Here is a 25,051-nt window from a genome sequence, read left to right on the forward strand (position 1 = left end):
CCCCAGGGGTGTCTTAAAAGCTGTATTCCATTCGTCACCTTGGCGGACTCTGACCAGGTGATATGCATTGCGGAGATCCAACCACGTAAAAACAGTGGCATCTTGACCAGGTTCAAAGGTTGATGAGAGTAGAGGGAGCGGGTACTTGTCCTTCACCGTTATTTGATTTAAACCCCTGTAATCAATACAAGGGCGAAGCGACCCGTCCTTCTTGGCCACGAAGAAAAACCCAGCTCCCAGAGGCGAGGTGGATGGCCTGATTATGCCATTGGCCAGGGCCTCTGTAATGTATTTCCTCATACTGTCCTGTTCAGGTTTGGACAGACTGTAGAGGCGGCTGGTTGGGAGCGGAGCTCCTGGCAACAGGTCTATTCCAATGTCAAATGGACGGTGAGGTGGCAACGTGGCTGCTTGATCTCTACTGAACACTTGCTGCAAGTCATGGTACTCACTTGGTACCTGGGTGAGATCGGGCGGCTCCACAAGAGTCCTTTCAGAGTCCTTGGATCCAGAGGAAGCAGAGGTCAGGCAGGTAAGATGACACTCCGGACTCCAGGTCTCCACACGGCTTGATCTCCAGTCCAAACACGGGTTGTGTACCCTAAGCCAGGAATGGCCTAGAACTACTTGGTTCTGCGGGGAGGGAAACACAAATAATGAGATCATCTCCGTGTGGTTACCTGAGACCTGGAGCTGGAGTGGTTGGGTCCGGTGGGTGATTGTGGCCAGGGGCCTCCCATCCAGGGAGGACACTGTTAAAGGTTCCGGCAGTGGAACAGTAGACAGTCCCCAATCCTGCACCAGTTGAGGGTCCACCAAAGACTGTTCACATCCTGAGTCTACTAGAGCAGTCGTCCGGTGGCGACGACTGTTAACAGTCAAAGCACAGTCAATAAGAAAACGGGAGGTCTCTTTACCTGAATGACTGCCCACCAGAACTCCCGGAACTACTGGTGGGCACGCCCTTTTGACGCCGCAGGGCAAGTGTGCACCATGTGTCCTGGTTTTCCACAGTAAAGGCACAACCCTTTACTGTAACGATGTTGGCGCTCCTCTGGAGTAAGGTGGGTACGTCCCACCTGCATGGGCTCCTCGGGTGAGTCCAGAGGAGGAGACCTATGGGATGGACGATGTGCTACAGGTGGTGACAGATCCCTGAATGGTGTCTTCTGAAGCTCCCTGTGTCTCTTGTCGATAGAGATGCATAATGAGATCAGTCCGTCCAGGGTTGATGGCTCGGGGCACAGAGCCAGCTGGTTCCTTACCCGATCGTTCAGCGCTTCGATGAATGCTGCTTTAAGGGCATCGTCTCCCCATGATGTCATTGCAGCCAAGGTCCTAAACTCCAGAGACATGTCAGCCACTGACCTTCTTCCCTGCGAGAGGTGCAACAGTCTTTTTCTGATGTCAGTGGTGGTCTCTGAACTGCAAAAAGTCAGTTTAAAATCCTCCAGAAAGTCTGGGTATGAACCAGACAGGAAATTAGGATTTCTGCTCTTAGCCTCCGCCAACCGAAGCGCCTTGCCTCTAAGTAGTCCAACAATAAACGAGATCTTCATTGAGTCAGTAGGAAAAGACCTCGGGGAGTCTTCAAACGCTAGGCGGCACTGTAGCAGAAACCCAAAGCAATCCTCGAATTCACCGGAGAAGGTCGGACATTGCCGAGGAGGAGCCGAACGGAAGTGGGTGATTTCCGGAGAGCCGAGCACCTCCAGTCCAGGTGAAACCACACCTCCCGAGGCGTGTGCGTGTGCTTCTGTTCCAAACGCCGGAGCGGCGGCTGTCGCTGGAGCGGGGACGGAGCCCGAGGCTGTAGAGGAGAGCTGCTCCTGAAGCTGCTGCAGGACGGTCTCCAAACGTTGATAACGTTGGTTGGTGATATTCAGCTGCTCCATGAGGACGGGAAGTGTCTGCTCTTGTTGGGACATCCGGGTAGCCAGATCCGCGAGTGCTGACTCCGCTGGATTAGATGTGTGGCCGGATGATTCTGTCATGGCTCGAGGTAAGTGTCTAACCCAAGACATGCAGAATCAGCACACGTAGTCCAAAGCAGTAAAGTAAAATGTCTTTATTATAAAAACGGGAACTGAAACCGCACAGGGAAGTCCTGTGGGATGAGCAATACGGCTCGAGTCTCTGAGGTGCTCAGGTTAATCAGTAGAGGAGGGGAAGCCGGGGAGGACGCTGGGCAGAGGATGAGAGATCCAGGAGGGGTGAGGTAGCAGAGGGAAAGCCAAACAGGAACGGCGGAGGAGGATGGGACGTGATGAGTATGTTCCAGAAAACGAAGACAGCGAGGGTGAGTAGATGATGAGATGATCCTGAGCGAGACAAAAACAGGCGTAAGGGATAATCCAATTCCAAATCCAAAATACAATCCAAGGTCATAAATCCACTAGTCGAAGGCGAGTCAAAACACGAATTAATAAGATCAAAGTTCAGAGTCGAGTGGCTGGTGCTACCTAAACTGGTGCAATCATCCGGCAAAGTGATGTGTCTCCATCCTCCTTTTGAACCCGCGTCCCTGATTGGGAAATCTCCTGCAGCTGCCGCTCCCCCTGCTCCTCACCTGTGGAGAATTAGCTCAGAGTCTGGTGAGAGGAGAAGGTGTGACTCACCTCTGCCCAGGAACATGACAAAATCCTAGTCCTACAGGGTGCCAAACTGGCCTGTTTGAGTTTGTCTGCTCATGTTCAGCTGGTCATGTAACAATATTATACTGGAGCAGAGAAACACCTAAAACATGTTGGACAGCAAACCTCCAGGGCCAGGACTGCTTAACCATGTAGGTAAAGAGCAAGTCACCCCCTACCAGAGCCTTACTCCACTCCTATTTCCTGTTAGAAAAATGCGCCATAAGGAGGCGTTGTCTGGCAGACCAAGAGGGCGGAGCGGCTAACAAATACACACACACACACACACACTCACACACACACACACACACACACACACACACACACACACAGAGGCTCACAATGACATTGTGGCTGTGTCTCAATTCAGGGTCTGCATCCTTCGAAGGACCCAGTCTACTCGGCCGATGTGGGCTGGGTCCTCCGTTGGCCAGGTAGACCGGATGTTATCGGCTGTGAATTTGGACAGGCCTAGCCTTCATGAATTCCCGCCTCTCCCTCGGCGAACGTTCCGTCGCCTAGCAACCGTGGAACCGCTGAGCAGAAGGGAGAAGGAACTTTAAACGATGGAGCTCGAAGTTTTATTTAGATCTTTAATCATTTCCTTGACTGTTGGAGAGCTAATTCGGAGAAAATACTTTCGACAAGCTGAGCCTGAGCAAAGATGTGATAATAGTTTTTAATACTTTCTAAGGGTCTTCATTTGACCAAAACCGATTCATCACCTTTTAAGACTTTTCTGACCCAGCGGGATACCCTCTAGTAAACAATTCTCATTTGTAAACCAAAATAAAATTCAAGAGTTTAATGCAGAACTGATTTTATTTAGATATTTCTTTTATATGTACATGTTTAATCTTTATTAACCATTTTTCTAGCAAAGTAAAAAGATGTCAAAGTTCTCCCTTCTCTCCTGTGCCCTCTGCTGCTCTGCCTCCCTCTGCAGCCTCAAGTCCTCCCAGATCAGCTCCAGAAGCTGGTCATCGCTGTCACCTTCCCCTGGATGCCCATTTTCTCCAGAATAGTCTTAACAAACATGTAAGAAAAGAAACAGGAAGAGAAAAGAGGACAACGGGTTATTCCTTTCATGTTTTCGCAGAAAAAAATAAACTGAAACCAGTTTTTAAAATATGAGATGTTATTGTACCTCAATGCCACAGCCGCCAAATACTTTGCTCCAGTGATCATGTGGTCCATCTCCGCCCTAAGCTTAATAAATTCCCTGGTTTTCTCTTGTACCTAAAATACAAACTTCTATTAAAATCAGGGGGAAAACGTAGCGGGAGAAGTACGACATCGAGCGGCCGAACATACGAGCCGAGACCGCAATACAAGCACTTTTACTGTAACATTTCTAACTAAAATAACGTTCATGTATCACCAAAAGCCCTTAACCTAACAGTTTTCAAGTTTATACTGACATTTATATGCGCAATCCTCTCCGACAGCTCCCGCTTCACTGTCCGCCGTTTTTCTGCCGGCCGGCCCGCAAGGCATCTTGGGAAATGCTACCCATTGAAGGATACACCAGACCCATCCTTCATTCAGGCGAAAAGAAGGCCGCATTCGTCGACCGCATTTGAAGGAGTCTTCGAATTGGGACAGGCCTAGTCGCGGCGCTGTGACGTAACCGGCCGACGAATCCGGCCGACGTAGGATGCAGACCCTGAATTGAGACACAGCCTGTGACTATATGGTACCCAGGGGCGGCGTTAGGCCCGGCTACTTGGGCTGAAGCCCCGGATGTTTCATGGAAAGCCCCGGATCTAAATCGCGGAAGTAACATGCAGTACCAAAGTCCAACAGAGAGGGAGCAGCTGGCAGTAGTTTGTATACAGCCTGCCTGAGCCTCCACCACTGAAGAAGAAGCCCTTCAGCAGCCGGCTTCTTCTGCAGTCTCTGCCTGAAATGCATGAGTGAAGATGGACATAAGGACGTTTTTTAGACCAAAAGTACGGCGACAGAATCCCGGCTTTGATGAGACTGGTGTTGACTCAGGTTTGTGAGTCTTATTTGAAAATATTTGTTGTGCTGCTGGTTTGCCTAAAGTTAGCTTACTATCAGGTAAAGTTGTTGGAGAAAGAAAGGGAATATTTACTATCATCTCACACTAAACAATAACAGGAACAATACTCTGCCCTGAATGTGCTTAATATGTAGCTTCAGATTAAAAATTATGTGGTACAAGACATATATGATGTTGACTAGTGCGTGTCACGTGTGTGTGTGTGTGCGCGCGTGCGTGTGCGTGTGTTAAGCCCCGGATGTTCTTCAGTCCTTAATCCGCCCCTGATGGTACCAGCTAACGTCATTGGGTACCTTTTAGCCAATGGCAATGGCAGATTTAAATTTAAATGTGGTGCAGATGTTTTACCTGCAGAGGGCGCAACACTGACAGTTTTAAGCAGACTGTTTAAACTAAGATGCACTCAAGTGCCAAATTATTGACTACACGTCTACAGCACGATTACACTCCCGTTTATATAATTTATCAGCAAAAAGAAGTTGATTGGGGGGTGACTTGCTCTTTGAGCAGCAACATTTTCCATGTCCAATAGCACAGTATTTGTTTTCATTTGTTTGTGACTAAAGCTTTGCTTAGTGTGTTTATTTAGGGCAGCGTGTGTGACTGTTGTATGTTAGTGAGGAGATTAGTTCCGCGTGTGCAGCACGTAGCCCGTCCCATGTAACAGCAGCAAACCCCAGCCAGAGAAAGTTAGTAATTAGGGCGAGGCTCGCTTGGGCTCTCTGGTTCCCCGCAGCGCTGGAGCGTCTCCTCCTGTTTTTTCTTCTTTTTTTCCTTCTTGCTTTATAGCTTGTTGTTCTCGGCTTCATGTTCAAGTTCGCAGGCTTAGCAGACCGCGCGACGCACGCTTCGGACGGGCACGCGTGCGCGCGGGTGTAGCCCTCGCCTAGTTTGCGCTGGCGCGGGTCATTCCAGGTTGAACCCTGGCGCTGTGTCCCGTTCAGCTGGGCCGAAGGAGGGAGATCAACACTGCGTCCCCCCAGAAGAGGAATGCACGGCCGCCGGGACACCGACTAATCTCTGGATAGAGGCTTCGTGTCGCTGATACGGTATGTCTCACGGACATGTCTTACTTTGACATCCAGGCAGTGACAGCTTTTTAAAATGCTAGCTGCGTGACAGCTTCACAGCCAGGTGCATTGTGGTTTTGCGTCATAGTAATGTTTAACAGCCATGGATGTCTTTTATGTGCCATGGAAGCAACTGTGTTCAGACCGTACTTCATTCAAAATGTCTCGAATTTTACACTGCCGCACGAACCGGTCGCTGGTTTAAATCTGGACAAATGACTCTGCCTGTATATGCATTAACATAATGTTGGTGACCTTTCGGCATATTTTTGCTTTTACTCAGTACTTTATAACAGGTTTAATTGAACATATATTTATAATTTCGCCGCTACTTTGCAGCTAGGATGATGGGATACCTGATCCGAATGACACGGGGAAAGGGTAACAAAAAATCAGGCTATTCAAACTTCTGTTTCATTTTTTTTAAACGCAGAATGAAACCTCGTCATAAATAATAAAACTCTGTCATTGTAGGTATTTATATGACCCAATGTGGTTATGGAAAAAGCAAGACCGGTTTAAATGGACATATTTGTTATGAAGTTTGGTTTGGACAGCACCAGTACGGGGCTAGCTTTATGAAGACTTGAAGAGTTAGGTTTCTGGGTCCTGACTGGTCCACTCTGTAACCCAGAGCCACCTGTCTGGCACAGGACTGACCCACTGGAGCACTTTTGATGCTTCTCGTCTTTAAACAGGCGTTAGCTTTCGTTCTCTCATGCTGCGGGTTAACATCTGGTGTGCAGAGTAAGTCCTCTGTCTCCGCTAGGACAAACCACTGGGCTGCTAGTAGTTGGACACATGTCTCACTGGGTCTGATAAACAGCTGTCTCTCAGCTGAAAACCTATTTCACACCAAGCGTTTGGGTCTGTCGAGTTTTTATGTAATTAGGTGACAGCCTGGTGCCTTCAGGGTCGGTCGGAAAATCCAACTCTGACTCTTGAAGCTCTATCTATCTATCTATCTATCTATCTATCTATCTATCTATCTATCTATCTATCTATCTATCTATCTATCTATCTATCTATCTATCATCTATCATCTATCTATCTATCTATCTATCTATCTATCTATCTATCTATTCATTTCTAGTGATTTCTATCTATCATTTCTAGTGATTTCTATGTAGCGTTGATTGGATCGGTTTGTGTCGTGCGGGTTGCTGTTGAGCCCACAGCCAGGAAGGAGCTGCTGAGAGCCGCATCAGCTGGGGGTATTTAAGGTCGTCCTGTCTGCTTGTTTGCTCATGTTTGCTGTTGCTTGTCTGGACAGCCGCGGGCTCTCAGAGCAAAGCCCCTGTCTGCACGCTGCATCTGTATCACTGCCTGTATGGTATAGATGTGGTCTGTAACAGTTCGTTGAACAGGGTTAGCCTAACCCAGACTCCTGACCCTGGAAAGCATCATATGTGACAGAATTCTGCTCTCCCAGCATGGTAACTGGTATCAATTGTAATGTGTGCTGTTGTTTTTTTTTGTTTTTCTATGAATGTTTTATGCTGCACTGTTTTTGTCTCTTACTAGTGTTATGGTTCACCATCTTTGAGGTTAGGAAGTTGATCCCAATGGCTTCTTTAAGCAGGAATTTGTCTCTTCACATCATCACGCACACCCTATATCAGGAAGTCCAGCACAACAATGATTGCTCAGTCATCGCTCTCTGTCCATGGCCTTAGCGTTCCCGTTTCGTGTCAGTTAACAGCAACTAACACGGCTCATAATCCCCGCCGCGCGGTCACAGCCCGATCTGAGGATGGCTGCAGTGTTGTCAGCTAAAAAAGGTAAAAACAAATCAATAGTCGGTGTTTAGAAAAGAACCAAACAATGGAATTTCACAGCTGGCTTTGTTCCTGTCCACTTCTCAGTTCCACGCTGGACGACTTGGGGTTCACACACTTGCGACGTTAACGAGTAAGCAGTGAGGAGGGTTGTAGCATGTGGCAAGGCCCAAAAGCGGGGGTGCTAGCGATGGGAGACGTCTGTTAATCTACAAATCCCGGCACAAGCCTCGAAGAGAAATGAGGATGTGGCGTTCCAGAAAGTAAAGAGAATGGGTTTACCGTTAAGGTGACACTGGATGATATGAGCATGGAAGCTCTTAATCGCCCGACTTGGAACTGGGAGCTGGACAGTAATGGAGCAAGCTGTGACCGCCCGGTGTGAATCTGAGCCACGACAGCCAGGAAGCCGGTGAGCGAGGAATCTCCGGATGCCCTGGCATGACCTGTTACGCCAAGGTGCTTGTTTAAGGTGCAGCTTGATAAGGTGGGCGTGGGAGTCCTGAGTCATCCGACGTGGAACTGGACAGTAACGGAGCGAGCTGTGACCGCCCGGCGTAATTCTGAGCCGCAGCAGCCAGGAAGCCGGTGAGCGAGGAATCTCCGGACACCCTGGATTGACCTATTGAGCTGAGGCGCTTTTTTACAGTGCAGCTAGCTGAGGTGGTTCGTGGGAACCCTGAGTCATCCGGGATATAACTGGACCAGGACGGAGTGAGCTGTGACTGCCCGGCGTGGATCACGAGCTGCAGCAGTCAGGAAGCCTCTGAGCTACTGTACGTAATCGAGTGAGCCGACGCACTGGAAAAGCAAAGGCTAAAATAACACACACTACCATGTTAGGCACTGTTAACTGACACAAAACGGGAATGCTAAGGCCACAGACAGAGAGCGATGGCTGTGCGATGATCGTTGTGCTGGCCTTTCTGATGAGGGTGTGCATGATGACGTGAAGAGACAAATTCTAGTGTGGAGTCTTATCAAATCAAATCAAATCAAGTTTATTTATAGAGCGCTTTCACATGGCCAGAATGGACAAACAAAGCGCTGTATGTATGGTCTGGTGTGAAGTGGATGACTGGAAGGTTGGAATCGTGTCTGTAGGGCTCTCTACCAGCTTTATAACTGTTACCTGTTTACTCTGCCCATAGATGTTAAAGACTAGCAGTTAACTTTTTCTGTTTGCCGGCCTTCAGTAAAAAGCACAAGAAGAAAAAGACAAATTATGTTATTTTTTCTTTGCATTAAACAGCCTACACTTGTTTTAGGGAGCTAAAGAAGGCTACGCACTCACAGGCATTTTTACCACGGGAGTCAACAGGAACTTGCTCTGCCAGCTCCTAGAGGATGATGGTGGAACTGCAATTTTTGCCACTCCTTGTTGGCATCATAAAATTCAGAACAAAATGGCCCCTTGGTTGTTACAATAAAAAATGACAGTTAAATACACTCACCTGAAGTACTATTAGGAACACTGACACTAATGCAGTGTTTGACCCCCTTTCGCCTTCAGAACTGCCTTAATTCTACGTGGCATTGATTCAACAAGGTGCTGAAAGCGTTCTCTATAAATGTTGGCCCATATTGATAGGATAGCATTGTGCAGTTGATGGAGATTTGTGGGATGCACATCCAGGGCACGAAGCTCCCGTTCCACCACATTCCAAAGACGCTCTATTGGGTTGAGATCTGGTGACTGTGGGGGCCATTGTAGTACAGTGAACTCATCGTCATGTTCAAGAAACCAATTTGAAATGACTGGAGCTTTATGACATGGTGCATTATCCTGCTGGAAGTAGCCATCAGAGGATGGGTACATGGTGGTCATGAAGGGATTGACATGGTCAAAAACGATGCTCAGGTAGCCCGTGGCATTTAAATGAAGCCCAGTTGGTACTAAGGAGCCTAAAATGTGCCAAGAAAACATCCCCCACACCATTACACCACCACCAGCCTGCACAGTGGTAACAAGAAAGGATGGATCCATGTTCTCATTCTGTTTACGCCAAATTCTGACTCTACCATTTGAATGTCTCAACAGAAATGGAGACTCATCAGATCAGGCAACATTTTTCCAGTGTTCAACAGTCCAATTTTGGTGAGCTTGTGCAAATTGTACCCTCTTTTTCCTATTTGTAGTGGAGATGAGTGGTACCCGGTGGGGTCTTCTGCTGTTGTAGCCCATCCGCCTCAAGGTTGTGCGTGTTGTGGCTTCACAAGTGCTTTGCTGCATTCCTCGTTTGTAACGAGTGGTTATTTCAGTCAAAGTTGCTCTTCTATCAGCTTGAATCAGTTGGCCCATTCTCCTCTGACCTCTAGCATCAACAAGGCATTATCACCCACAGGACTGCCGCTGCCACAAAAATAATCAATGATGAATAAGAGTCTGCTTCTAGACCTGCAGAAGGAGAGAAAAAAAAAGAAAAGGGACACAACAATACAACAGGAGCAAACTATCACTGCGTCAACCTGATGAGGAAATATAAAATCAACATTGTTTTACTGAACAATCACGATAATAAATCACAGTGCATTCAGTGCCAACCACAGCCTTAAGGCATGTGTTGAACGTGCCCAAGTCCATACTTATGAGAGCACCATGTGAGCACTAGGGCTGTCGCGGTTGAGGAATTCCCCCTGCGGTGAGTCAGGGCAGCTCAATATTGCGGTATGCGATATTATTGCACCCCGTTTTTATTTATGTACTTAGCAAATTTGTTTGTTGATTACTAAACTCATGGCAATATTTCCTTTGAAACATTGTGCTTACATATTTAAAAAATGTTAGAAAAAATACATGGCCAGTTTTAACACTTTATTGAATGCAGATCGAAGGGCAGTTACGGCATTTTCTGACAGAACTTAAAAACAACATTCAGGAGGTTTAATTTTGAAATGCAAATTTGGCTGCAACATATAACAGAAATAAAAAAGTGCCCGTTTTGTTTTGTAGTTTAAAATAAAGTATACAAAATGAGATGTCCTAGGCACTGTCATTTCACTTTCACACACAAGAATAACTTATAACTCGGTCATGTCCTTGTTACGCGCAAGGAAAACCATCATGTTAACCTTATGAGGTTTGAGAGAGGATCTGAGAGGGGTGACAACATTTCCAGCGACACTAAAAACCCTCTCGGATGGTGCGCTTGTTGCACAAATACACATGTACTTACGTGCGACTTCGGAGAGCAATGGAAATCTCCCATGTTTGTTGCGCCACCATGTCAGAGGGTTTTCATTAGGGTCAATGGGTTCCTCCTGCAGGTAGCGAGTGAGCTCCAGCTCGGCTCTAACTCTCTTCGGGACGGTTACAGGAGACGTCCTTGTCCGTGACTTCAGCAGGTCTCCAAGCGTTTTTTTCTTTGCCGCTGGTGGCAGCACTGCCTGCTCCAAGGTCTCTGGCTGGGCTGCAGCTGACGCACTGACACCGCTCCCTCCATCTTCCATGTGTACTATCTCCTCGATCAGCGCGGACTTTACCTCTCAGCATGCGCTGTCGCGAGATTTAATCAAGTGCGGTAATGGCGGTGGCACGTCCTGCAGCGCGGTGGGTTTCTTAATATCGCGATATTTTCTTCTTGCGGTTACCGCGACAGCCCTAGTGAGCACCTGTGTGCGTACCCGCGCTTGTTTATGTAAGGTTTCTCTATAGGAGCATCCAATAGAGAGTGTGAGGGGCCACAGATCTGCCCCCCAAAGATGCGTAGGAGATGGAGGGAGCTCCAAGTCTCAGAAATCCATGAGCTGCCCCAGAGCGCAGGGAACCCAGGGAGACTGCGACCAGAAAAGCCCCTGCCCCCCTCGAGAGGCACAGAGGATTGCCCCAGGGGGCCACAACTAGCAGCCGGCAGAGTCCCGGGGGATATCAGTGGCAAGCCCACAGGCCCGCCTGCAGCCTCCCACCCCCAAGCCGGCCCAGCCCGGAACCCAGCAACCCAGGACCCAGGGGCGACCAGCCCCGCCTTGGACCCAACAGAGCCCAGGGACTCAGATCCCACCAGGATTAATCAGGCAGACTCCAAAAATCTTAAACCCCCTGACCCGGGAGGGGAGGCAAAGATGTATTGACCCTTTGCATGTGACGTCATGCCACTCATGTGACCGCCCCTTCGCCATGATGGTAGGGATGCACAGATCAGGTTTTTTGCTGCCGATCACCGATATCAAAGAATGCTGATCTTGGGATGATGCTGAAAGATCCCCTTGCCAAATGCCGTTGAATGTGCTCACTCCCAAGGCCCTAAGTGTGTGTTTGCATGGAATGTTGTTGGTGGAAGTGTTTAATGTGCAAATAAAATTGGGGGGCAGGTTGCCACAGGAATGCGGAATTGGGGTCCATACCCGCACCCCTTGACTTGTCCACCCCCCAAGGTCCTATGTGCATGTTTGTGTGATGATGTGAGGGAGCAGGAGGAGAAAAATGTGTGGGGATGGTGAGGAATGGCTGGTTGGCCTGAGCCCTCCAGGGAGCCAGCTCCCCCACTGGCCCCAATAGGCACCTCTTTTGCCCAAATGCCACCCAGGGCATGGAGACCCCAGCCCATCTCGCCAGGGCCCAAAGCAGCAGCATCGTAGAGCTCCACGGTAATGATATATGAATTTTTCACATACCGCTATACCGGTGAATGGCATAGACAATGTACAGAATACTCGTAATAGGAAAGTGTTTCAGAGGGAACTGATTTCACTGCCACACACAAACATTACAGAGTGGTGAAACCAAGAATGGTGGCTGGCGGGAGCTGTCATGGCGACATAGAAACTTCGAACACAGAAGAACTTATTCAGGGTATCTGCGGGTCCTTAAAAAGTCTTAAATTTGCTTTTCCAAATTTAAGGCCCTAAAAATCCTTAAAAATTACAAATAATCCTTAAATACTGTTTCCAAAGGTCTTAAATTACCAAAGACCCAATAAACAAGATTCTTTTATTTCTATAAAATGTTTGTGAATTTCTAGTTGGTGTTCAACTTTTTTTGTTTATGATGTACGCATAAGCGGAACCGTACACATTCACTTGGTTGTGAAAGGGGGCTATTAAATGAGCACATTAGCTGATTAAGCTAGTGGCAATGGCTGGAAATTATAGCTTAAATTTGGTCAAAGTGGCCTTAAAAAGGTCTTAAAGTCTTTAATTTGACTACCTCAAACCTGCAGATTCCTTGTTATTCCAAAGAGTGGAGCCACGTCTGTTGTTTGGAGGTTTTTCGAGTTTAAAAGTTCGGACGTGAAGCAAACAACTTTTAAAAGCAAATGCTGCCGAGCAACGGTGGTAGCCGGCGGGGGTAATACCAGCAACTTGCTTCATCACCTCAGCCGAAAACACGTCTTGGAATACCAAGAATGTCTCAAGCTTCGATCTGCACCCTCCACCTCCAAGGCTAAAACTGCTAGTAGCAGTCAGAGTCAAATGTCCATTAAAGACGCGTTCGCTAAAGGGACTGTTTATGAAAAAAATAAGCAAGCAGTGGGTCGAGATAAGCAACGCAATAACCTTGGATGTTAAATCATAAAGATGGTTAACTGTACAGATTATATGCAAAATGTGTTCAATAAAAATAGTTTACTTTGGCTGCAATATTTTATCTTTTTAGTTGTTTTTTCTTAACTACTTTCTTTTGACAAGGATACTTTGAGGGGGTTTATGCATTTACCTACCTGTAACTGGACATGGAAAAACTGGTATTCTGCACATGAAGGTTAAATGTGCTGTTTAAGGCCAATCTAGTGCAGTAATTATTTTCTTATAAAAAATAATCTGGGTAATCACGGCCTTGTGAGAAATACCGTCAAATACTGTAAAACCGATATAATTTTAAAAAAATACGTGATATGAACATTTTGCCATACCTCCCAGGCCTATGTACAAAAATTGTTTAAACAAAATTAGGCAGGTGCATTAATTTGTACACTTTATCGATTCCATAATATTTAGAACTAATTATTGGAACTCCAAACTGGTTTGATAAGCTTGGTGACCCTTGAACTCCACACAGGTGAATCCAATTATGAGAGAATATTTAAGGAGGCCAAGTGTAAGTTTCCCTCATCTTTAAACATTCTCTGAAGAGTAGCAACATGGGGTCTCAAAACAACTCTCAGATGACATGAAAACAAAGATTGTTCACCATCATGATTTAGGGAAAGGATCCAGAAAGCTGTCTCAGAGATTTCAGCTGTCAGTTTCCACAGTTGGGAACATATTGAGGAAATGGAAGACCACAGGCACAGTTCATGTTAAAGGTGGAATGTGGAACATTTTAATAAAAAGCTATATTTTACTATAAAGATATACCTCAACGGGGCAATTAGAGGTGTGCAGAATAAATCCAGTTTTTCCTTTCAAGGCTATATTTTAAATAAATAATAAAAATTTTATTTTGTGGGCATGACACAGGGTGTTTACATGTACCAGCCACTAGAGGTTGTGCTGAAGTGTCCGCTCGGCAAGGCAAGGCTGGGACAATATAAAATATTGGAGTTGGCAAGTCAAGCAACTGATTTTGAGACCAGAATATGTTCTAACAGTAAATACTGTTGTAAAAATAAACGTATTAGTAGAAATTAGTCCTTATCCTGAATGATTTGTCGCTGGACATGGTGCTGGCTAGTCACTTAACGTGTCAGCAGTGAATCAACACCCCGATGGCTGGAAAATGTTTTCTGTTGTTGCACTACCACCTCTAAACACTAGATTTTACCAGAGTGTCCGTGTTCCAAATTCAACCTTCAAGGCTTGAAGTGGCAAACCAAGACAATTTTTGGTTAAACTGAAGTGAAGAATGGTGAGAACAGTCAGTCAACCCACAGACCAGCACCAAAGACCTACAACATCATCTTACTGAAGATGGAGTTACTGTGCATAGTTCAATTATTCGGCGCACTTTACACAAGGAGATGCTGTATGTGAGAGTAATGCAGAGGTAGCCTTTTCTCCGCCCACAGCACAAACAGCCACAAGAGGTATGCTAAAGCACATTTGGACAAGCCAGCTTCCCTAATAAGGTGCTGTGGATTGATGAAACTAAAACCAAGTTATTTGGGCATAACAAGGAGCGTTATGCATGGAGGAGAAAGAACTGCATTCCAAGAAAAACGCCTGCTACCTACAGTAAAGCATGGTGGTGGTTCCATCATACTGCGGGGCTTTGTGGCCAGTGCAGGGACTAGGAATCTTGTTAAAGTTGAGGGACGCATGGATTCAACTCAATATCAGCAGATTCTGGAGACCAATATCCAGGAATCCATGACAAAGTTGAAGCTGCACTGGGGCTGGATCTTTCAACAAGACAACGACCCTAAACACTGCTCAACATCTAGTAAGGCATTCATTCATTCATTCATTCATTCGTTTTATCATTTATAGAGCACCTTCCACACCCTTTAGCAAAAGCCCAAGGTGCTGAACACAAAAATAAACAGGCAATCACATCAACAAAGTCAATAAAAACTAAAAACAGAATCAAAACAGATGAGAACAATTATTAAACTATTAAAATCAAGACAAAATTGCAGACCCCAGTGGTGAAAAATGCCTGGACATAATAATGGGCCTTCAGACTTGACTTAAAAATCTGGAAGGAATATGCCAGCCTAACAGTCAAAGGTAGACCGTTCCACAAAGTTGGAGCAAGGACCACAAATGCACAATCTCCCCTAGATTTGCTTCTAGAACGAGGGACCACCAGTGATTTATGGTCACGAGAGCAAAGAGAGCAGGTGGGGACATGCCTTTGTAGCATTGCTGATAAATAGGCAGGAGCAATACCGTGAAGAGCCCTGAACACGGGCATCAGCACTTTGAATTTAGCTCTGTACTGCATAGGAAGCCAGTGGAGTTCCCCCAACACTAGTGTGATATGGACATGCCATCTTGTGCCTGTCGGAAACCTAGCAGCGGAGTTCTGAACCAGCTGTAGGCAAGCAATCGCACCTTGACTCAAACCGGCATACAGTGCATTGCAGGAGTCAAGTCTGGACAGGACGAATGCATGACTAACAGATTATAGAGGCTCCCTAGACAACAGGGGCTTGATCTTAGCCAAGCATCTCAAACTAAAAAAACTGGAACGTACTACCATGTTAATTTGTGCATCAAATTTTAGTGCTGAATCTCCACCCAGATTGATAACAACATTTTTCTTGCAGTTTGCCAAAGGGCCAAGGTCCACAGTGGAGGCTGAGCCCACTGTTGTACCCGGACTAAGTACTATGATCTCAGTTTTATCATTGTTCAGATGCAAGAAGCTGGATGCCATCCAGGAAGTGACATAATTTAAACAGTCCAGCAGAGGAGAAACGGATCCACTAGTCCCACGGCGAATAGGGAGATGTAACTGACAGTCGTCAGCATATAGATGGAATCTTACACCATGTTGACAGAGTAAATTCACCAAAGGTAGGAGATATAATGCAAACAGAACAGATCCCTGCAGCACACCCCATTGTAGATCCCCCCATGGAGAAGATGCCTCACCCATCCTCACACAAAAACTCCTGCCCTTAAGGTATGATTGAAACCATTCCAGGGCTAGTCCCGAGATCCACACCCAGCTCTGTGGTTGGTCCCATTGACATATAAATATTGGACAATGGGTTTCCATAGACTTCAATAACACGTTTTTGAAGAAAAATGGGAGGTGGCCACCACCGCCATTTTGACCGTGTCACAGGTTCCATCAAGCCCAGACAATTCCACAAAAGGGAAGAGAGGTGGAGCTGAGGGTGGGGCTGTGAGTCTGGGATCAACTGACGACACCCGGTCGAACTAGCTACAAGCTAACCTGAAGCTAACCCAAAGCTAACGCAGAGGTGGGAGCTAAGCTAACGGAGGTAGCAACCTAGCTACAACCGGAGTTAACTGTGCACAACACCAGAGCTTCTGAGTCAGCGATACGCCGGGCTGACCGCTGGGTAAAACCGGGTGGAACACAGAGGTCTCCGAGACCTCCACAAGTCGGCAGCCGCACAGCAGACAGGAGCTGCGATCAGACAGAGATGCGCCGAGCTGCGGGGCGACGAAAACGGGTGGAAAACATCGGTCTCCCGAGAGCTCCACAAGCCGATAGTCGGAACCCAGCTCCACCAACATGTTATATTTCAACCCATTTTCTAAAGTGCAGCATTATGTTAAATGCACTGGGTTTCACCCTATTACATTTAAATTTCATGGTTAAACAGTACATGTTAAAATCTAAGCTCAGCTCGGCAGTGACCTAAAATACATAAATATAAATTTACTTACCGAAAAAAATGAAGTGGAGACTCCTTGGACGCTCTATTAGTGCAATTAATACCACAGCAAGTAATTTTGTCCAACAATTGCACAAAAAATATCCAAAAAAGAACACACAAACACAGAGACTCAAAATCCCGGAGCAGTTTCCAGGCCAGACCGAGGCTCTACTGAGGCTTTTCCACGGAGCTAGCTCTGTGGTCACGTGGGTCTGATGCTCATTAATTATACAGAATTTTAGACTTTTAGTACACTTAAACAGAAGAGTTAGAAAAAAAATCACCCCCCTCAGAGTTGTCATGAGTGTAAACTAGATCATTTAAACCAAAAACATGTTTTGGTACCAGGCTGTAAACATGTTTATTTCTGCTGTGAAATTGGTATTTTTAACACGGGAGTCAATGAGGATTTTCTCGCTTCTGACACCAGCCCCTAGTGGATGAGGGTGGAACTGCAATTTGTTTCACTTCCGCGTTTGCTTCAATTTTTCACCCGCATTGTGGGGGGCTTGGTTGGTCCAGAAGAATGTCGTGATCGACCGTATCAAAGGCCGCAGACAGATCTAACAGCAACAGGACAACTGCATCATCATTCAGAAGAACAAGTAGAACGTTCAGGGATATTCATCTCAGTCCCCAGAACTAAATATTATTGAACATCTGTGGTGTGAGTTAAAGAGAGCATGCCCATGCTCAGAGGCCATCAAACCTGAATGAACTAGAGATGTTTTGTAAAGAAGAATGGTCCAAAATACCTTCTGCCAGAATCCAGATTCTCATTGGAATCTATAGGAAGTGTTTAGAGGTTGTTATTTCTGCAGAAGGAGGATCTACTAAATATTGAGTTCATTTCACTGTGTGTGTCTCCTATATGATATATTTAACTGAATTTTTATCGTAAATACCAACGATTTATACAGGAAAATCATGAAGATTAACAAAGCTGGCAAAACGTTCCATCCCATCGGTGTTTATGTTGGCAGAGTGGGTGAACTATGAACATGAAGTAAATTAATCTGGAAGCTGAACTTTGTACCAGTTCTTATAAAGTTGTATAACACACACACACACACACACACACACACACACACACACGCACACACACACACACACACACACACACACACTTACTACCAGACAGTCTTTGGTTTACAATTTTGTTCGACCATGTGAACCAGGTCAACATTCTCTGTTATTACCATGATTGTTTTAATACTGGTTTGAGTCATTCATGATGTTACGTTGGTTCCAGTTTCATATATATTCCTTTAATCTCAAACATTGTAACATACACATTAAAGCAATGCTTTGTAAAGTATTTTGCATTTCTACTTCAAAAAATACCTACCTAATCGTAGAAAATGTTTTGCATTTAGCAGAAAATCATTTTGATGGGTAATTTTTTTTCTAATTTCAACAGAATATTGTTACAATAAAAATATGTGTAATCTGTAAAAGTTGGAGGTCACAGACTTTTAAATAGATACTTATCTGAAGCCCATAATGACATTGTCCTACATTTTTCAAAAATGTCCAGCATGATACACTCCCCCATCTGCCTGTTTGGCAGGCGTGGGTCAGAAGTTTTTGCGAACATTGTACGATACTTTGGTGGTCCAGTTGGACTGGCAGCATGTTGCTGCTGCATTTGTTAGCACTGAAACATGCTGCTACATGCGAGCTGCAGTCAGAAATGATGTATTCTGGATGACTTTTCTCTTTTCTAATTGTTTTTCCACACATTTCTTTGAGATCAATTTAGTTCCCTTGTAGGCGTGGCGCTTGAATCTCAGCCGCGATGCAGCGCCACGCCTGCGCCTATGTAGGGTAAACGCTGGAGGTTTAGGTTTCACAACGTCACTGTCTAGAACAAAAAGGCCCATGTGTTTACACCACAACCCTCACAGCTGTGCTCGCGTTATCAAACTACATTTAACTAGTAGGTAAACTGGTTATGAAGCTACATTTAAAGGCTATTTTACCTCATCGGTCCACACAAACAAACTAGGTGCCATGTTTCAGGATTTGTAGAAGTTGAGCAGGAAGACTAACTGGATAGGATTCGGGGGAACTACTGGCTCCTACAGGTGTGGCATGCCTATGAATGTGCTTAACAGCACTTATGCAGATGAAATTATTCTAAAATCGAGGTGGTGTTGACTCTATGTTTTGGGAGGGCAGATATTCATTTTTAAAAGAAAACTGGCTACAACAAGGCCAAAAACCCATTAATAAGACTGGCATCACTTGGTTTCTTTAAGGAAACAGGAATCACTTGGTTCAGGATGACTCTAGCTGTTAGTAATTAGCTTTTAGCCCCAGTTGGCACAATCATCTTATCACAACCAGTCTAAAGGTAACATTTATCTGGTTTAAAGTTGAAATTCTAGGCAGCATCAAGGCTTGTAAAAACCTCTTTTGTTCCTAAGCACTTGGACAGCAACCAATTAGCCTTTGTGAGGGGTGTGACTCATACGGTTTCTAAGTATAAAACCTTGGGCTTGTAAACGCTGCAGTTGGTGTGGCCTGGCTGCAGAGCATGGAAAAAGACCTGGATACTTCCCAGACACCGAAGAACAAAGGTGATGTTGTGAGCTGCTTTAGCCTGGATTCTCTGTCAGTCCTGAACCTGTAACAGTTGTAGGGCTGCAACAAACGATTATTTGGATAATCGATTAATCGGATGGGGTCTCGACACGATTAATCGATTAATCGGATTACATGGGGAAATTTTTAAAAACTGCTAGGGAAACGTTATTTCTCTCCTTCCTTCACTTTATTTAACACAACATTATTAGAAAACAGTTCAATAGCAGAAAAACAACATGCCATCACCTAAATTGTCTTATAAGGTGTATAGACAGAGACCCTAAGCTACATCTATCTGTGATCTAAAATGCTTGGTCCAAGTTAAACAGCTTAAGGGCAATTCTCATCTGTTTTGTTTGATCTCATCTGTTAATATTTATTTTAAATGTAATTAAACATAGGCTGTGAATTAATCAAAATTGATCACTATTTCCAAAACTGACTGAAAAAATACCAAATAAAACAAAAGTAAATGAATGCCATCCTCCTTGCGATGATGCCCTGGGCAACTGCCATAAAGTCACATCAAGAAATGCTGCTGATCATTCCAATGATCCCAAATAGACTCACATTAGGCCACATGAAAGCAACTGAACCCAAAAATATATTAACCAGTATATAACTGCACTCTCACACAACACGCCTGCAGCAACAGTTAGGACTCCTCCCTCCCTTTTAAAAGCGTTTTTGCTTCTGAGGACATTGTGGTTGTAAAACCACATGCTAGTAGTCTGGCCCCGGTGTGATCAACCAGTTTCTGCGGGAATGTGACGGCGGAACCAGGGCCAGATTAACACTTTGTTGTACCCTGGGCAACAATATTCAAGGGCTCCATCATCACGACCCAAGGATCACCATAATGTGGTCACATACAGAATATTTTACTGTAATATGCAGTAAATATACTCAATACTTGAATGCCTGACAACACGTAACCCGCCCAGAGTAACCTTTGACCCACCTCGTGTGGACTGACCAATGAGGAGAGGGTCTTAACTTGAGGCCCTCTCTTCATTGGTCAGTCTGCATGAGACTGACTCTAAACTGACGTTCAGTCGTAGGCAGCGAAGCGTCTCTGTGCAGCGCAAAAGCCCGGGTGGACAGTTTGTTTAATATAGGGTGACCATATTTCCATTTCCAAACAAGAGGACAGGGGATCTGTGCCTATGACGTCACACTATGGCAACGCCACACAAACCATGTTGGGACCCATTTTTTGTAAGAACTAAATTAATATCAGATTCTGCCAATTAAAGGGCTCTAAAACTATTCATATGTAAATATTTTGCATATTTAATGCAAAATCTAATTTTTCTGCTTCAGTGCTGCAACAAGGTTTTATTAATAATAAATTATTATACCTTTTGTTTTACTACAGCATCGGTAAGCTTCCTGTGCACAGATTATTAAGGATGCTTGTTTCAGCTGTGAGATTAGACGATAGGATCAATGAAAAAATAAGTTGTCACACACTCCATGGAAACTTTCAGAGAATCCACAAATAGTGGCTTTCAAATGGTTTTGTTACTTTTTGCAAGTTTTTAAAAGAAGCAGATGAGACAGCATGTCTGATAATTTAGTTTTTCATCTGATAATATTAGAACATGTCAGTAATGTCTGAGGGGCTTTTATAAACACCATATAACTAACACTCCTGGAGAGGGTATGAATTACACAGAGGCTTCTGGGGAGCCCAGTTATGGGGGGGGGGGGGGGGGGGGGGGGCATTTTGCCTTGGCCCCCAAAATGTCTTGAAACGGCCCTGGGTGTGTGACTGAGTTTTGAAGGTGATCTGAATTGTATCAGATGTATAAATATGACATGTGTATAACTTATTGTTTTTTACTGGTAAAAACGTGTCGTGGAGATAAATCTACCTACATTTGACTTTTCAACACTTTGTTTTGTTTTCTTGTTTTTATTTAACTTTTTTCCTGTCCTGTCTGTCTCTCATCTTCCTGCATCTCCTCATAATTCTCCAGAAAATCTGTTGCCTGGATTCTTACCTTTTCACCTCATCAGTTACTTTTGAGCAGATCAAAGGGATCTCCTGACCGAAAAGCGCAGAGCGCGTTTTCGATGCTGCGTGAGGTGAAATCACCACAGCACAGGTGATGAGCTCCGCAGTAGCGAGCTTCAGGCACAAATAAGACAGAAAATAGAGAACATGTGCGGACATGAACGATCGTGTGCTAATTATAGTTTTTTGGTTGCGCCACTTTGAGAATGGACCGTGCGCTGGAAGCAGCTGCCTGGATCGCTGCGCGACAATGCGGAACCGGTTCGCAGCAGCGCAAGTCTGCCGGCTCTCCCTCACGCTGATCTGCCGGCTCTCCCTCACGCTGATCTGCGGCTCTCCCTCGCGCTGATCTGCCGGCTCTCCCTCGCGCTGATCTGACTTGCTCTGGTCTGCGCGCAACGGCGGGCGGGAAGGGGGGGGGGGGGCGCTTTTGGAAGAGTTGTGCGACACAACGAATCGATGACGCAATTCGTTGCCAACGCTTTTAGTAATCGATTTTCATCGAATTTATCGATTCGTTGTTGCAGCCCTAAACAGTTGTGTTCAAGTAGAAGGATGTTGCAGCAGCAGAAGACTTTGAAGAGAATACATATGCAGCTTTATTTCAACTTTGCACACAGTGATGGGAACACCTCCAAATGAGAATCATTTTTATCCTTTTTAAACAAACAGTTAATTTGGAACAAAGAATTTATGATTTTATCATTTTTAGCATGAATGATTGCATACCAGCGTACTGTTATGGTAAATGGCCTGTATTTGATATAGCACCTTCTAGAGTCCTGGAACCCCCAAGGCGCTTTACAACACAATCAGTCATTCACCCATACACACACACATTCACACACTGGTGGGGATGAGCTACAATGTAGCCACACTGACAGAGGCGAGGCTGTTGAGCACTGGCGCCACCGGTCCCTCCGACCACCACCAGCAGGCAACGTGGGTTAAGTGTCTTGCCCAAGGACACAACGACAGCGACAGACTGAGCGGGGCTCGAACCTGCAACCTTCCGATTGCGGGGCGAGCACTTAACTCCTGTGCCACCATCGCCCTGTTGGCTAATTCCTGCTGGAATGAGCTGGCTAAATGGAACCAGTGGTCAACAATTGCAGGTTGCGCCATGATGGCATGGTTGCAGGCAGTCGACAGATCTAACGGCGGTCCCAGTTCAAGCCCATGGATCTAATAGGACTGTTCTAGGGAATCTAAAATCAGCTGATCAGACCAGGAAATCTTTGTGGTTTCTAAACTCTCACCATCTAGATCCTCCTGTTGGCGTGATCTCCATCTGTTATGATGCATAATGCATGAGTGTTACTTCAGTTTTTATGTATCTACTCTGTAATCACACTAATTAAGACTCACTTTATCACAATTAATTCACCATGAATTGCAGTTTAGGTTGAGCGATGTAAAACTTTCCCAACTGATATTTGACATTTCAAATAACGTTGGCTAAAATGTTTTTCACGGGGATGATTTAGACCTTTTGTGGGCCTGACACACCGTGTCACACCATTCTCCATCCTTTTTAATAAGTTTGTGGAAGAAGACCATGAGGGGTCTTCATATGCGAGATAATTGTTTTCTGAATTTCATTGGCTATATGATGCATCAATCAACAACATACTGAACAGCCACTCTTATAGAGTAGAGGGAGGCATTTTTGACCTATTGGTCTGAAGGAAATTTTAACGTGTTCACTAGCAGGGTTTCCCCCAGTGATTTATATTCCTGGCAGCCCGCCAGGCTTTGCTTGGCCACCCGCTAGGCTACGCGTCATGCTCCTCCCCGACCGTACCGTGTCCGCTGACACGAACGGCGCAACAAAACTAGAGCCCTCCATCAGCTGATACTGGTGAGAAGCTGCTGGACCGAGCGTCCCACCCCGGGCCAAAGCCGCCAGGCTTAACTCATTTTTTGGGGGAAACCCTGACTAGGGATGTAAGAAAATATCAATATGGCAATATGTCGTAATATATTTTTCCAGCGATATATCGATATTCAAAAGCCGTGTATCTAATTTTTGGAAGAATTTTATGTGCAAACATTTGTGTATTTTCTTTTCTTTTGGTGCAATTCAAACACTGGCCTCTAGTTGGCAGCAGTGTGCAATGGGTTTGTTTCCACCACTAAATGTAAATCCCTCTGTTATGGTTCAGATACCTCATGTTAAACGTGTTGCATATCAGTTTGGACTGTTTATTGAATTTTCCTACAATGAATTCAGTCTAAAAAAATCTCTAATATCGTCTAACTAAATGTATTGCAATATTAGTTGATATTGCCTCCCCTGTATACGTATCACCAGAATTTCACCAAAATCACATCCCTAGTGTTCAGCGGTATATTATGTTAGCCTGGCCTGCCAGACTCGTCCTCTGTTTAATTCTGCACAGAGAAAGGGTCTGGTTACTCACAGGCAGAGAGGCACATGAGGGGCGGTACTAGGCAGCTCAAAAATAACCATTTAGATAAAAGACAGAAATGCCGACTGTAAGGCACGATGCTGTGTCCAAGTCATTTAGAACAGAAGAAAGAGCCGCAGTGAACTCCACTTCAGTCGCCATGTTCGACAAACTCAGCGTTGTGTGTGACGTATGCTACTCAGCGCTGATTGGCTCGGTTAGAATTCTCAGGGGGCGGGGTCATTTGAAGAGGAGAGTTCCCACACCCTTCCTCTGTGCACATTTAAACAGAGGAGGAATCTGGCAGGCCAGGTTAGTATTATGTTATTCTGGCGACGTTTGACTTGTGGACTAAATCCTATTAGAGTGCTTTTACTGAAAGAGCAAGTCACCCCCAAATCACATTTTTTTTGCTGATAAACTATATAAAGGAGTGTCTAATCGTGCGGCAGACACATGTAGTCAATAATTTGGCAGTTCAGTGCATCTTGGTTAAAATTCAAATATTCTGCCTAAAACTGTCAGTATTGCGCCGTCATCAGGGAAAAATTCTGCACTGTATTTGAATTTAAATCTGCCACCGCTATTGGCTAAGAGGTATGCTATGATGTCATCTGGTACATTATGATGTCATAATGCCACTGTGAGCCTGTGTGTGTGTATTTGTTAGCGGCTCCGCCCTCTCGGTCTGCCAAGCAACAGCATTTGTTGCATTTTTCAAACATGAAGTGGGAGTGAAGTAAGTTTCTTGTAGGGGGTGACTTGCTCTTGAACCTTGTAAATTTAAATTTTTTTTATTTTTGCTCGAGGTGGCTCTGTTCTGTCAATGATTTGAAGTTTATTTTATTTTTTTCACTCCTGAGTGGTTTGACAAAAGCAGATACTGTCTACTGTTATGGTTGTATCCTTGATTGGCATACATCAACCTGACTTTGGAATGATCTTCCCTTATCCCTTCGTAGCATTGACAGTCTGGACACTTTTAAAAGAAATGCTAAAGACCCCTTTATTTAAAGCTGTTTTTACTTAAATCTTTTATTTTCTTATTTTTAACTGAAATTTATAATCATCTTTCATCTGTTTATGGAATGTTATAATTGTGTGACTTTATTTTTTCTGATGTTAATCTATTTCTGTTTTGAGATCATTATGATTTTATGACTTTGTTTTTTGATCTTTGTGAATTGTTTTGTGATTCTGTATGTGATAAGTGCTATATAAATAAAATGTAATCACAAGAATCCTGTTTTTCTTGATATATAATATGTATAAGTACAGAGACTGTTGG

General features: G+C 44.9%; 1 protein-coding gene across 4 annotated transcripts in view; it reads left to right on the forward strand.

The window, feature by feature from the left end:
- The first annotated feature begins 5,223 nt into the window (after positions 1-5,223).
- thrb (thyroid hormone receptor beta) overlaps positions 5,224-25,051 on the forward strand; it is a 125,656-nt gene continuing 105,828 nt past the window's right edge. For 2 of the 4 annotated variants that reach the window (XM_054745575.2, XM_054745571.2), the window contains exon 1: positions 5,224-5,708. The gene's annotated coding sequence lies outside the window, so the exon portion shown is untranslated. The remainder of the gene's footprint in view (positions 5,709-25,051) is intronic. The other 2 variants (XM_054745564.2, XM_054745580.2) reach the window with 2 other exon arrangements.

Source organism: Nothobranchius furzeri, chromosome 11 (genome assembly GCF_043380555.1).
Source record: "Nothobranchius furzeri strain GRZ-AD chromosome 11, NfurGRZ-RIMD1, whole genome shotgun sequence".
NCBI lineage: Eukaryota > Metazoa > Chordata > Actinopteri > Cyprinodontiformes > Nothobranchiidae > Nothobranchius > Nothobranchius furzeri.